Genomic DNA, 14,724 nt, shown 5'->3' with positions numbered 1-14,724 from the left:
AAAGTAAGGTACACCAAAACATATTCCTTTTCTCTGTGCCTGGACCACCTCTGCCAGCAATGTGTGTGTGTGTGTGTGTGTGTGTGTGTGTGTGTGAGAGAGAGAGAGAGAGAGAGAGAGAGAGAGAGAGAGAAGAGAGCTCCCAAGCTGCATTTTTCCTTTGATCATATTTTCTCTCAAAGATATTTTAGTTGTTCAGCCTGTGTCCCTAGAATTCATCATTAACTTTTTGGACTCATCTCACTGTCGATTTTGACAGATCCTTTGGTGACATTTTGGTGCACTTCATCTTATGGATATTTATTACTGTCCAATTGTACATAATTTTGGTTTTGTAGTTGATGTATTTTGTGTTCCAGACCTGTATATCCATGCAGTTGCCAAATGCATGAGCTGTTCTCTATCTATTCTGATTGTTCTTTTTGGGGAAGGAAGATAGAGCATGGGTGGGAGTAAGATGAACTTTGTTTCTATGTAATTTGCCCCCGTGGTGAGTTTCCTGGCTCTGCTCCTCATTGACCATGTGAGGAGTGGATGAGCTAGTGTATTAGTCAGTTCAATCAGCATTGAACAAGATGCTAACCCCTCTGTACTGCAGTCTCATCATTTGCAAAACAGGATTATACTATCTGGATTATCATCACCTAGGATCATTGCGGTTCAAGCCCTAATGCATAAAGCATTCAGAACTTTTAGGAAGGACTCTTAGGAATCATGTGCTTTGGCTTCCTCTTCCTACAGTGGGAGGAACTGAAGTTCAGAGCAGCTTTTGAGGGCGGGGACCATGCCTTATCCATCTTTCTATCCCCAGGATCCAGACACAGTCAAGTGCATGCTGGGTGTCCAACAAATATTTTGTAAATGAGTTGAGTGACCAGCTCCCAGTGACATCTGTGATTTGGCCCCCCTTGATTCCTGAGAGTGATTATCCACATCAATCACTATACTGTGCGTCCTTGTGCGTCCTGCCAGGGTGCCTTCAGAACCAATTATGCTATGTAGAAGGTGGCTGTTATGCTTTTCTACTTAGGGTTTCTGCCCTCTCCTCCCTCACTGTCAGCTGTCAATTTTCCCTGGAGCCACTGGATCCACTGTGAGGAATCTCTGTCACTGTTTCAAATGGGCTATCCACTCTAGTCTTGGGCAGAATAGGAGTAAAAGGGCTTTGAAAGATTTAAATGTTGGTGCACATAACAGGTACCTTTATTGCAGTCACAAGGATTATGGCAGAGTAGCCCACAGACTAGAAGCATTGGTTATTTTAAGCTGGGAAAGGGCTCACAGTCATCTAGTCTGATCTCCTTAAGTGATGCAGCTATGTCCTAACTCATGCCCCTGTCCAGTTCCTTCTATGCATGGTATTAGTTTACCCAGTGACTTGTGAAGCAGGTGCATGTTTTATGCTGGTAATGGTTGAGGAAGCCATGGCTCTACCCCTTGGAATTTCTACCCAATGATCTAGATCAGGTGTCCCCAAACTTTTTACACAGGGGGCCAGTTCACTGTCACTCAGACCGGTGGAGGGTCGCCACATACTGTGCTCCTCTCACTGACCACCAATGAAAGAGGTGCCCCTTCCTGAAGTGCGGCGGGGGGGGGGGGGGGGGGAGGCGGATAAATGGCCTCAGGGGGCCGCATGCGGCCCGCGGGCCGTAGTTTGGGGACGCCTGATCTAGATTCTTAAGCAATTTTCCTGCCAGCGTAGAGGAGGTAAACACACATAGATGTGAGTTTCTCCTCTGATTGCTAATTATGACCTAGAGAATTCCCTCCTTTTCTTCTCTGTGTTCTTTCTAGCCCTTTTTAATCCTGATTGAGGTAGAATATTTTTTATGGCCATATATTACTTAGACATCTAGGGGAAACTCTAAAAATGTAAACTGAGAACACTCAAGGATAATTAAGTACGGGAGGGATGACGAAAATGGTAATTGTATCACTGGGTTTCAAACTGAGATAGGAGTAATTCCATTTAAACCGAACTTCGATATTCACTCGAAAGCCTGTGAATTTCAGATTTATTAGCCGCAAATTGTGATTTATGTCCTGTGGGTTTTTAATGAGGACAAATGCTCTTATTGATTCATGGTCTGGAAAGGATCTAGCTGGCTTACTCTCTCTCTGAAGCCCATGTAGCTGAAGGTCATAGAGCAGAGGTCTATGGTTCAAGTTGCAGTTCAGCTGTTTTCTGCTTGTGTGATCTCAGTCTCCTCATCTGCAAGATAGCAATGATATTAATATCTCCTTCATGGGATTGTGTGATGACTAAATAAAATGATGTATGTGAATGTGGTTTGTAAATCACAAGGTACCCAAATGCCAGCTGCTCTCATCATTGATTTAATACCTAGCATCGAGTGTCTAGTGTCTGTGCTGGGTTTTGGGCAGCCAAGAAATGGGACCGGCCAGAAGCCCATCTGGCAAGGAAGAGCAGAATGATTACAAAAGAAAAGTCTTTCTCCTTTCCCACAGGTAAACACCATTCTTATGTTAATATTATTCCCGTAATGTTTTTTTTTTTTTTTTTTTTTTTTTTTTTTTTTTTTATCTATGTTGCCCAGGCTGGTCTTGAACTCCTGACTCAAGCAATCCCCCTCTGGTCTTGAACTCCTGACTCAAGCAATCCCCCTCAGCCTCCCAAAGTGCTGGCATTACAAGCGTGAGCCACCGGGCTCAGCCCCTATGATTTTAAAAAACATGTTTGTTGTGTTTGTCTTTACCAATAAAATTTATATACTTGTTTTGTATGTTTAAAAAATTCACATCATTCATGCAATAAAAATGGCCACGTTGTTTTCGAGCTTGCCCAGGATGACACGTACTGCTCTGGTCATTCATTTTAACTACCTGTATACGAATAAGCCTACTTCCCTGCTGCTGGTCATTTTGGTTGTTGTCATCTTTCACTGCTTAAAATAGTGCAGAGCAAATAACCTTGTTCATGTTTCCCATGTCTAGAGAGAGTCCCTCTAGGAGACCCCTAGAAGTGGAAGCGCTGTTGTGTCACTGGTGTGTCTGTCCTTGGTTGTACTGGACATTGCTATAAGACTTTCCAAAGAGAATGTGCCACTCTGTATCCCTGATTCCTCTTGGCCTACTAACGCCTAGTGTTACCACGTGTGTTGATTTTTGCCAGCTTGATGAGTATAAGGTGGTATCTTAGTATTATGCTATCATGTGAAAGAAAGAATTTTTAGGGTAAAGGAAACATTTTAATTTTTTTTCTGAGAGTGATGTCAGTCAGATGGCTGGTTGGTGATACCTGGCATTCATCCCCTGCACACAAAAGGACCAAGGCAATGAATAAACAGCTAAGATCTGACCAGAGTGTTGAAGAGAGTGGAGAGCTGGAGCTCAGTGGGGGAGAGGAGTTGCACCTGTGGTGAGGGGAAATCCAGGAGGGCAGCATGGAGGCACCCTGCTCCTGTAGCCTCATCTTTCCCATCTGAATCAGATCTGTCTGGAGACAGGTGGGACTTTCCATTATGAGGAAAAGTGAAGCAGATCTCCATCAGCCCCTGTTGCCAATAGAAACACTTAACAATACCTACTACAGGAGAATCCCACAGTCCTCACAAGCCCTAGACCTGGTTTGAAGAGCTGCCGGGAACTCAGGCAGCTGCATCGCCCTAGATTAAGAGCACAAGGTACATACTGTGGCACAGTGACATCTTGAGACTGCAGCCAACCTTTAGAGTACATCCTCCTCTGGGGGCTGAAAGCCACTGCACCTGCCCAGCACTGGGGCTGTCTTCATTCCACCAAGCCCACATGGTTGGCTAAATGGCACAGCACTAGCTGCATGGAGTTTGGGTTGTGATGCTGGCCCTGCACAGCAGGGAAACCAGACCCTTAGGCCCATTGCCAGCTGGAAGAATGGTCTGGCAGTCCTGCTTAGGGTGAAATCCCCCTTGAACTAGCCAAGCTGCTGCATGCCCTCCCTCAAGCAGAAGAGGCCTTCAAGCAACTGATAGACCCATGGGCCAGCAGAGGGGCTACATACCCATGCACAAGGCCTGAGAAACAACCCCGCAGAGCTCCCCTGCTGCAATGCAGATATGTCCCTCAGCTGCCCAATGGCCCTGTGCCCCCAATGAGGGCTTGAGAAACAGTCCCACAGGCTGTCCCTGGTGTGTACATCCCCAGGCTAGCCAGACACCCAAGAGCCCACACTCTGGACCTGAGAAACAGCTCCACAGTTCGGCCCCAGCAGACATGCATCCAGCCCAGCTGAGAAGGCATATGACCATGACCTGGGCTTGAGAAATAGCCCTGTGGGCCGCCCCTGGCAGACATTCCCCCAGGCTAGCTGAGCAAGTGTGCACCTGCATCCTGAGCCTAATTAACAGCTCTGCGAGTCTCCCCCAGCAAACATTCCCACAGGCCAACCAAGAAGCTGTACAGCTCTGTTCTGAGCCTGAGAAACAGCCCTGCAGGTTGCTCCTGGCAGACATGTTCCCAGGCTAGCTGAGCAACTATGTGCCTATACGCCCAGCCAGAGTAACAGCTCAATGGCCCAAACCTCAGTGAGTCAAACCTCAAGTTGGGCAGCCCAGCATGTACACACATGCACCCCCAACTTGAGAAACAGCCTGGCAAGGCCACCTGTGGCAAAGCTGCACCACCATTGCAGCGTAGGCCACTGATATACTTGCAAACACCACTAGTGTAAATTACAGCTGAAGAAACTACATGGACTCTACACTACTGCATCCACCTAGAACCAAGGCCAACATACTACACTGAACTGACACCCCAGGACCCATTCTTATGAATAAGTCTTTCCCTACAAAGCCTACTTCATAAAATTGAAAGAGGCAACTTTTCCAGCAAATGTGTAGAAATCAATGTAGGGACACATCCAATATAAAAAAAGAAAGAAAACATGACACTTCCAAAGGAAAATAATAATTCCCGAGTAAAGATCCCAATTAGAAAGAAATATATGAAATGCTAGAAAAAGCATTCAAAATAATCATCTTACTGAAACTCAATGATACAGGATTCAGATGATTCAAAGAAATCAGGAAAACAATTCATGATTTGAATGAGAAATTTAACAGAGACAGATATAAAATGAATCAAATGGAAATTCTAGAATAATTCAATAAATGAAATAAAAAATACAATTGAGAGTTTCAAAAACAGACTAGACTAAGCAGAAGAAAGAATGTCTGAACTCGAAAACAGGTCTTTTGAAATAACACAGGCAGATGGAACAAAAAAGAATAATGAATTTAAAAGAATGAAGAGGCCAGGTGTGGTGGCTCATGCCTATAATCCCAGTACTTTGGGAGGCCTAGGTGGGTGGATCACTTGAGGTCAGGTGTTCAAGACCAGTCTGGTCAACATGGTGAAACTCATCTCTACTAAAAATACAAAATGTAGCCAGGTGTGGAGGTACATGTCTGTAATCCCAGCTACTCCAGAGGCTGAGACATGAGGATCACTTGAACCTGAGAGGCAGAGGTTGCAGTGAGCCAAGAGCATGCCACTACACTCTAGCCTGGGTGATAGAGTGAGACTCCAGTCTCAAAAAAAAAGAAAAAGAAAAAGAAAGAAAGGCTACAGGGTTTATAGGACACCACTAAAGCAAACAAAATTTCATGTAATGGGTGTTCCAGAAGGAAAAGAGAAGGGAAAAGGTGAGGAAAACATGCTTACTGAAATTATAGATTTTCTAAGTCTTGGGAGAGAGATGGACATCCAGGTCCAGAAAGCTCAAAAAACTCCCAGATATATTCAACCCAAACAGGTCCTCTCTGAGGCACATTATAGTCAAATTGTCAAAAGTCAAAGACAAAGAATTCTAAAAGCACCAAGAGAAAAGTATCAAGTCAGTTATAAAAGGATCCCCATTAGACTAACAGTGGATTTCTCAGTAGAAACCTTACAGGCCAAGAGAGAGAATGGAATAATACAGTTAAAGTACTGAGAAAAAAGCCAGACAGCCAAGAATATTATACCTAGCAAAGCTATTCTTCAGAAATGAAGGAGAAATGAAATCTTTCACAGATAAGCAAAAACTAAGGGAATTCATCACCACTAGATTAACCTTATAAGAAATGCTCAAGGGAGTCTTACATCAAGTGAAAAGATGATAACCACCATCATGAAAACATGTGAAACTTTAAACTCACTGGTAGAGCTGACACACAAAAGAGAAAGAGAATGTAATCAAATCTTATCACTACCGGCTAAGCATGATGGCACACATTTGTAATCCCAGCACTTTGGGAGGCTGAGGTAGGACAATTGCTTGATGCAGGAAGATTGCTTGAGTCTAGGAGTTCGAGACCAACCTGGGCAACATATTGAAACCCTGTCTTAACAAAAAGAAAAGAAAAGAAAAGAAAACATTAGCCAGGCATGGTGGCACCCACCTGTGGTCCCAGCTACTCAGGAGGCTGAGGTGAGAGGATTGCTTGAGCCCAGGGAATGCAGGCTTCAGTGAGCCATGATTGTGCCACTGCACTCCAGCCTGGGCAACAGAACAAGAACCTGTCTCAAAAACAAAGAAACAACAACAACAACAACAACAACAACAACAAGACCTTATCACTATAGAAAACCACCCAACTGTAAAAATAAATAATAAGACAGTAAATAAGGAACATAGGATACAAAAAAAAAAAAAAAAACCCAGAAAACAATCAATAAAATGATAGGAGTAAGTTATCACCTATCAATACTAACTTTGAATGTAAATGCACTAAATTCCCTATTTAAAAGATATGGATTGGTTGAATCAGTTTAAAAAAGCAAGACCCAACTATATTCTGCTTACAAGAACTCAATTCACCTGTGAAGACATACAGAGACTAAAAATGAGGAGATGGAAAAAGGTATTCTGTGTAACTGGCAATCAAAACCAAGCAGAAGTAGCTGTAATTATACCAGACAAGACAGACTTCAAGTCAAAAGCTGTAAAAAGGGGAAAATAATGCTAAAGGGATCAATTCCGCAAGAGAATGTAAAAATTTCTATATATGCATTCAACAGCAGAACACCCAAAGATATAAAGTAAATGTTATTAAACTTAAAGAGAGAGATAAAGCCCAATACAATAGTAGCTGGGGACTTCAACACTCCATTCTCAGCATCTGACAAACTATCTAGACAAAAAAATCAATGAAGAAACATTGGATTTAAACCTCACCACAGACCAAATGGACCTAACAGACATTTATAGGATATTTTGCTCAACAGCTGCTGAATACCTATTCTGTGTGTGTGTGTGTGTGTGTGCGTGTGTGTAAGAAAATCACTTTATTCTAATTAACTCACAAAGAATAAAATCATAACAGCTAGTTTAAGGAGGCCACACAAACATTTGACCAGCTCCAAATTCTACAGAGTAGGAACACCCCCTTCCATTTCAATTCTGAAGCAAGAAAGCTAGGAATGACAGGAGAGGTTTAACTGATGGTTACGCTTTACACCTTCACTATTAATTAAATTTTTATATTAAGTTAACTTGGTTTTGAGAGCTGGTTTTCCATTTCTCCAGTTTGAACTTCTTGATTAGGCCAATCCATTTGCAAGTCGGCACTGTTTCAGCACCTCACTTAAACCCTCACAGAGCTTGATGTCACCCTGGTTATGGGCACACTCCAAAAACTGATCTCATAGAAGCAAGGAGGCTGCTGCTGTGCTGGCTGGGTTCCCTGAGGCTCCTGGTAAGTGTTATCGGGCCTCGTAGGCACTTCCTCCACTGAAGCCCCCAGTAATGGCGTGGCCCAGTGCGTGCCCCACAGCAGAGCCCACAGCCACGCCAGCTGCAGTGGTTGCCATCTGGGACAGCAGACCTGGCTGCTGGGGCGCAGCAGCAGGAGGGGGGTGCCTCTGCTGGTGGCTGAGCAGCTGGTGCCGGCCTGGGCACAGCTCTCATTTGAGGGGCCTTGCTGGCCGGAGGGGCCATGCGGGAGGTGCGGCTTCGGCTTCCAAGCAGCATCCTAGCTACGGGGGCTGCTCGGCCTTTAGACATGCAATGATCTCGTGATTATTGCACAAATACATATTCTTTTCATCAGCACACGGAACATTGTCCAGGACTGACTATATATTAGAACACAAAACAAATCTCAAAAACTTTTTAAAAAATTGTAATCATATCAACTATCTTATCTTGCTACAACAGAATAAAACTAGACATTGATAAAAAGAGAAACATTTCAAACTATGCAAGTACATGAAAATTAAAGAACATGATACTGAAATGAATGAAGACATGAAATTTAAAAATTCCTTGAAACAAATGAAAATCAAAACACAACATACCCAAACCTATGGGATACATGAAAGCAGTATTGAGGCAAGTTTATAGCAATAAATATCTACACTAAAAAACTAGAAAAATTTCAATTAAGCAATCTAACAATGCACCTCAAGGAACTAGGAAGACAAGAACAAACCAAACTTTTAATTGGTAGAGGAAAAGAAATTAATATGCTGGGCATGGTGGCTCACACCTGTAATCTCAGCACTTAGGGAGGCCAAGGTGGGCGGATCACCTGAGGTCAGGAGTTCAAGACCAACCTGGCCAACATGGTAAAACCGTGTCTCTATTAAAAATACAAAAATTAGCCAGGCATGGTGGCGTGTGCCTCTAATCCTAGCTAATTGGGAGGCTGAGGCACAAGAATCGCCTGAACCTAGGAGGCAGAAATTGCAGTGAGCTGAGATTGCTCCATTGCACTCTAGCATGGGTGACAGAGTGAAACTCTAAAAAAAAAAAAAAAAAAAAAAAAAAAAAAAAAAAAAAGAAATAATAGTGATCAGTGCAGGAATAAGACAAAACTGATACTAAGAATATTTTTGTTCAACATAACAAAAAGTTGGTTTTAGCTGGAGATGGTGGCTCATGCATGTAATCCCTCTCTACTTGGGAGGCTAAGGTGAGAGGATCACTTGAGGCCAGGAGTTCAAGACCAGCCTGCACAATATAGTGAAACCTCATCTCAAAAAAAATGTGTGTGTGTGTTTTTCTTTTTTTGGAAAGATAAAACTGACAAACCATTGGCTAGGCTAAGAAAAAAAAAAAAGAAGATTCAAGTAAGTATAACAAAAAATGAAAAAGGAGACCTCACAACAGATACCACAGAAATACAAAACATCATTAGAGATTATTATGAATAACTACACACTAATACATTTAAAAACCTCGAGGAAATGGATAAATTCCTGGACACATACAACCTATTCAGATTGAACTAAGAAGAAACAGAAAACTTGAACAGACCAATGATAAGTAACGAGATTAAATCAGTAACTAAAAAGCCTCCCAAGAAAGAAAAGTCCAGGACTGGATGGCTTCGCCCCTGAATTCTACAGAAACCTTAAAGAACAATTAATACAATTTCTCAAATTATTCCAAAAATTGAAACAGCCAGAATTCTTTCTTAATCATTCTATGAGGCTAGTGTAGCTCTGATACCAACACCAGACAAGAATATAACTAAAAAAGAAAACTAAGTTTTTTCGAAGGGAAAAGGTAGGAGGTAGGCAGAGACTAAAGATGTAATGGAGAAAGAGGAGAATGAATGAATCTGCTTAGGAGTAGGGAGGAGGAGTAGGAAGGAGAAGAGACAAGGCTTCTCAGAGCTCAGAGCAAGGGGACAGATATCAAGTGGAAATAGAGTTAATGTCAGAGTGAATCCGTCTTGTTGAGAAGGGAATAGTAAATGACCTGCAGAGGGCAGGAGGACGGGAAGTGGTTCAGAGTTTGAAGAGAGAGGAAGTGAAGCCAGCAAGAGAGCACTGAAATATGGCAGTGAGGAAGTGAGGAGCTGCCCGAATCTGCAGCACCTACAGTCAGTCTTCTCATTGCTGGCATCTCTGTTTCCTCTTCTTTCTGGACAATATTTGTCAACTACTAACAACTAGCAACTGCTTATTATTATTTTTTGAACCTTACTATGTGCAATTGATAGGTATCTTCCCAATTCACAACTACCTGTAATTGCACGATAGGATTGAAGAAAAAAGAGTTACGGATGTTGGTTGGTGTAAGATTTCTGTAAGTAGGTACCATGTGGTGTGGCTGCTCAAAAAGATGATACTCCTTGGCTGTGTGGGAAGTAGAAAAGTTCCTCTTTAATGTTTCCTTTCTTGTTAAAGAATAAATCCGAAGTGTGCTCATACTCTTTGTTAAGCCCTATCCTATGTAGCTGTTAGATATGCTATACTTACAGACATGTAGTATTATTCTATGTCCTTATACTTTAACCAAGATATCTGTGCTGGACGTGCTCACAGGCATGTCCCAGCTGGCAGCTTACGCCCCTTACTTATTTAGAAAAGTTTTAAGTCGTTAGGCAATCGGGTTTTAGTTTAGATTGTGAGGTCTGGCTCCTGCCAACAGAGATCAGACACGGCAGTAAGAACGACCCCAAATGCATAAGGGATAAATATGCTTTTTCTTTGTTCGTCGTACTCTTTGGCAAAATGGCAAGCGAGAGTACCCTTCCTGCAGTCCAGGAAGTAAAAATTGCTTTGCTAAGAGATCCGTTGTCTCAGTGCTAATTTTTCTTTATGGCACCGAGTGTCTGTTTCTAACGGGCTGCATTAGTAGGCCAAAGAAGCAATGTTCTTTTCTGTCCTAGGTAAGGATGATAATCATAAGTGCTGCTATTCTTTAGTCACCTACATGGGCCAGGCTCCCGTGAGATGCTTGTATGCATTCTTTTTAATTCCCAAAATAATCCCAAGAGGTAGACGATATGCTCTTCACTTTATAGATGAGAAAATTCAGCCTCCAAAAGTTTCAGGTGCATGTCAAGGTCCTTATTTCTAAGGAGAAAAATAACACCTACTAAAGAAAGACCGAAGGAATAAGAGTGCTGTCTTCAGTAGCAGCGAGTTCATCATAAGGCAAAGGGACACTACTTGTTAGATCTGGCCCTAAAATGTAGAAATGAGCTCAATGGATGTAAGTCACACAAAGAGAAGTTCCATTTAACAAAAGAAAGAACAATCAGCCGTACAACAGAATGTTATGTGTTACCTTTGGTGGTAGTGAGCTCCCTGTTACTGGAGGTGTTCAAGCAAAGGTTGAATGAATGTTGGGCAAAGCTGTGCAGAGAATGTAAGCATTAGATGAGGAATAGAACCAGATGTCCTTCTTGATATTTTCCAATGTTCAAATTTGGTTCCATTTTTTAGCAATATAAAAAAGAGGTAAGGTCAAAGAGGGAAGAGGCTCAAAGATGCCAGAATGGCAGGCCATGTGGCGATCCTCCATATACTGCATTTAGAAAATGAGAGGGGTTCTTCTGGCCATTGGGATGAGGAGGAGAAGTGAGGCTCTGCCTCATTCCACCCGCCCCTAACAGCCTCAGGTGAAGTCTCCTGGAGAAGTTAGAGACAGAAGCTTAGTGTGCGCGTTTCTGCCTAAGCTATTCTGCATCCATTTTTCACCAACTTAGGCTCAGGCAGGTGGCTGACTATGGTGCGATTTGTTTGCATTTCTGTGGCAGGCAGCTGCTGTGACTGGTTGCAAAGGGAGAGATTTGCTTTGCTTTGCACATAATTTAATTCAAGGGTTAGGTAATGAGTTTGCTCCCTCTTAGACGAGGGGAGGTCAACATACTTCTTCCAATCTTATCTGTGCTTGCTTACCAGCGGGAGGGTTGCTCTGTGGACCATGTTAGATCTCCGATGCATGTGATCGCTACTCAGGGGTGATTCACTGTACCTCTTGATATTAAAAACCTTTGAGTTAGACAAGAGAAATGAATAATACTCTGTAGTGAATTTGCTAATGAATTTTCTTTGTGCTCCCAAAAAGAAGGGACTGGAAAAAAAGCATGTTGGATCAGAGAAAAACCACAATTCTCTGCAAGTCAGGGTTCTTGATGATTCTGAAGAGAAAATAATCAGAAGTCATGTTTTTTTAAATCCCATATCCTGTTCTAGTTAGGGATTGTCATTAATTTCAGGGTAGAAGACAGCTTGGCAGCTCTCTGGTATTCTTAAAATAGAATAAATAGGGAGCCATCTTAAAATAAACGGGGTTTTGATCTAGGGTTTAAGTAATCTTGGCTGGTTTCTGATTTGCATATGTATGTATAATAAACTATGCCCCTGTTCCCAAGGTTGATTGCTGGGAAGCTGAATTCATGAAGAATGAAACTCTGCTCCGTGACAGGTTAGGCAGCAGTGGGATTTCCTGTCAACTCCTCTGGGTGTGTACCTGTCTATACACCCTCACCTGCTGGGTCAGGGTGTCTTGCTCCAAACTAGTGACCAGGGCCGGCTTCCTGGGTCTGTGCAGGTGCACAGGGCCCTGCACTTAGAAGGGGCTGAGCTTAGTTTAATGCCCTGCTGTTGCTGTCTTGAAATTCTTGATTTTTGAAAAAAGGACTCCTTATTTCCATTTTGCACAGGACCTCCAAAGGATGCAGCCGGCCCTGCCAGTGGCTGTTCCATTGTCAATGGCTCTGTCTTGTGATCATCTGCTCTTTCCCAACTCAGCCTTTTCTCGGGGACAAAGTGATAAGTTTGCTCTAAAATCACATATATCGCATAAAAGTATGTGTCTGTCTTTTAGGAAGACAATTTATTGCTTTTGATATCCTAATTAGAAAAGTAATACAGGTAAATTGCAGGAAATTTGAAAAATACCAAGAAAAACATCATCCATATACCCACCACACAATGATATATCCTTCTAGTTTTTCAATGTGTACATCTGTTTCCTTCTGGCTTTACATCACTGAAAATATCAGAAATAATGTTTGGGAAAATGCTTTTTAAAGATTACGAACACAGCACGAGAATTTCTTCCATGTTATAACAATGTTATAACTTGTTCTTCAAAAGTTTTTTGTTGTTGGCTGCATAGCATTGCACTGCACAAAAATGCCATCCTCATTCCGTTGATCCTTTCTTTTTGGACCTCTCATTTATGTTTACTACAAATAACACTTTGAAGATAACACCTACATATATAAGACGACAACAAAGAAAAAGGTGATTTATTTAGTTGTTTATTTTATTATTTATTTTTTGAGGACTGCAGTGTATATTGGGCTCAGACCAGGAGTCCATGGGTCTTGAGGACCTCTGTGTATCTGTCAGTTTTCTCCACGTTTTTTTGCCGCCGGTTTCTGTGGCCTCAAGGGCTGTTCTCCCTTCCTGCAGTGGATCCTGGCCTTCTCCTTCCTCTCCTCCTGCAGGTGGCTGTCACTGCCTGCTACTTCCAGCCTGCCTCGTGAACCCGGCGCCACAGGCAGGCAAACTTTCTTGTAGGCTTCAGATGCACCATCTGGAGGGCTGCAGGAACCATCCTCAGCTGTTTCTTTTTTTTTTTTACAAAGTAAGGAATGGAGACAGAAGGTGTTTTTTTGTTTGTTTGGTTGGTTTTTTTCTTTTGTTTTTTAGAGATAAGAAGAGAGAATGGGGAGGAAAGGTGGGGCAGAAGGAAAGGAGATTAGATTTTTTTTTTTTTTTTAATAATAAGAAAAAGAATAAAGAAGAGGAAGAAAGAGAAAGAGGAAGAGGGAGAGAGGATGGGGGTATTGCTTTATTGCCCGGGCTAGAATGCAGTCTAAATATGGGTATGCCTATAATTGTCCTTAATAATGAAGACATAAAAGAAAATGAGGGAAGAGAATAACGAACAAGGAGCCAACCAACATTTCGTTTAAACTTCTAAGTTGATATGATGTGGTACTGATAAGAGTGTATATTTTGTGTATTTAAAGTGGAGAATTCTATAAATGTTAATTACGTTTACTTGTTCCAGATCTGAGTTCAAGTCCTGGATATCGTTGTTAATTTTCTCTCTCATTGATCTAATATTAATGTTGAAGTCTCCGACTATTATTGTGTGAGAGTCTAAGTCTCTTTATTATTAGTCTTGTATGTCTGGGTATTCCTGTATTGGGTGCGTATTTATTTAGGATCTTTAGCTCTTCTTGTTGCATTGATCCTTTTATCATTATATAATGTCCTTCTTTGCTTCTTTTGATCTTTGTTGCTTTAATGACTATTTTATCAGAGGCAAAAATTGTAACTTCTGCTATTTATTTGTATATTTTAGCTCTCTGGTTGGTTGGTAAATCTTTCTCCATCCCTTGTTTTGAGTCTTTGTGTATCCTTGAATATGAGATGGGTCTGGATGCAGCATACTGATGGGTTTTAGTTTTTTATTCAAATTGCCTGTCTGTCTTTGGATTGGGGAATTTAGTCAATTTAAATTTAGAATTAATAATGATATATGTGAGTTTAATACTGCCATTTAATATTAGCTGGCTATTTTGCCCATTAGTTGATGTAAATTCTTCATTATATTGATGTTCTTTACTTTTTGGTATTTTTTAGAAAGGCTGATACTGTTTGTTCCTTTCTATGTGTAGTGGTTCTTTCAGAAGCTCTTGTAAAGCAGGCCTGGTGGTGATGAATTCTCTGAGTGCTTGCTTGTTCACAAAAAACTTTATTTTTCCTTGACTTATGAAGCTTAGTTTGGCTGGATGTGAAATTCTTGGTTGAAAGTTCTTTTCTTTAAGGATGTTGAATATTGGTCCCCACTCTCTTCTGGCTTGTAGGGTTTCTGCTGAGAGATCTGCGGTAAGTCTGATAGGCTTCCCTTTGTGGGTAACCTGACCTTTCTCTCTGGCTGCCCTTAGTATTTTCTCCTTCATTTCAACCCTGGTGAATCTGATGATTATGTGCCTTGGGGTTGCTCTTCTTGAGGAGTATCTTTGTGGTGTTCTCTGTATT

The 14,724-nt window shown here is 41.8% G+C and overlaps 1 pseudogene; it reads right to left on the bottom strand.

Annotated features, from left to right (window-relative positions):
- Positions 1-7,490: 7,490 nt before the first annotated feature.
- On the bottom strand, positions 7,491-7,961 carry LOC101032646 (coiled-coil-helix-coiled-coil-helix domain-containing protein 2 pseudogene; annotated as a pseudogene).
- Between the last annotated feature and the right edge of the window lie 6,763 nt (positions 7,962-14,724).

This window comes from Saimiri boliviensis, chromosome 11 (assembly GCF_048565385.1).
Source record: "Saimiri boliviensis isolate mSaiBol1 chromosome 11, mSaiBol1.pri, whole genome shotgun sequence".
Classification (NCBI taxonomy): domain Eukaryota; kingdom Metazoa; phylum Chordata; class Mammalia; order Primates; family Cebidae; genus Saimiri; species Saimiri boliviensis.
This window is presented reverse-complemented; position numbering and strand designations above follow the sequence as displayed.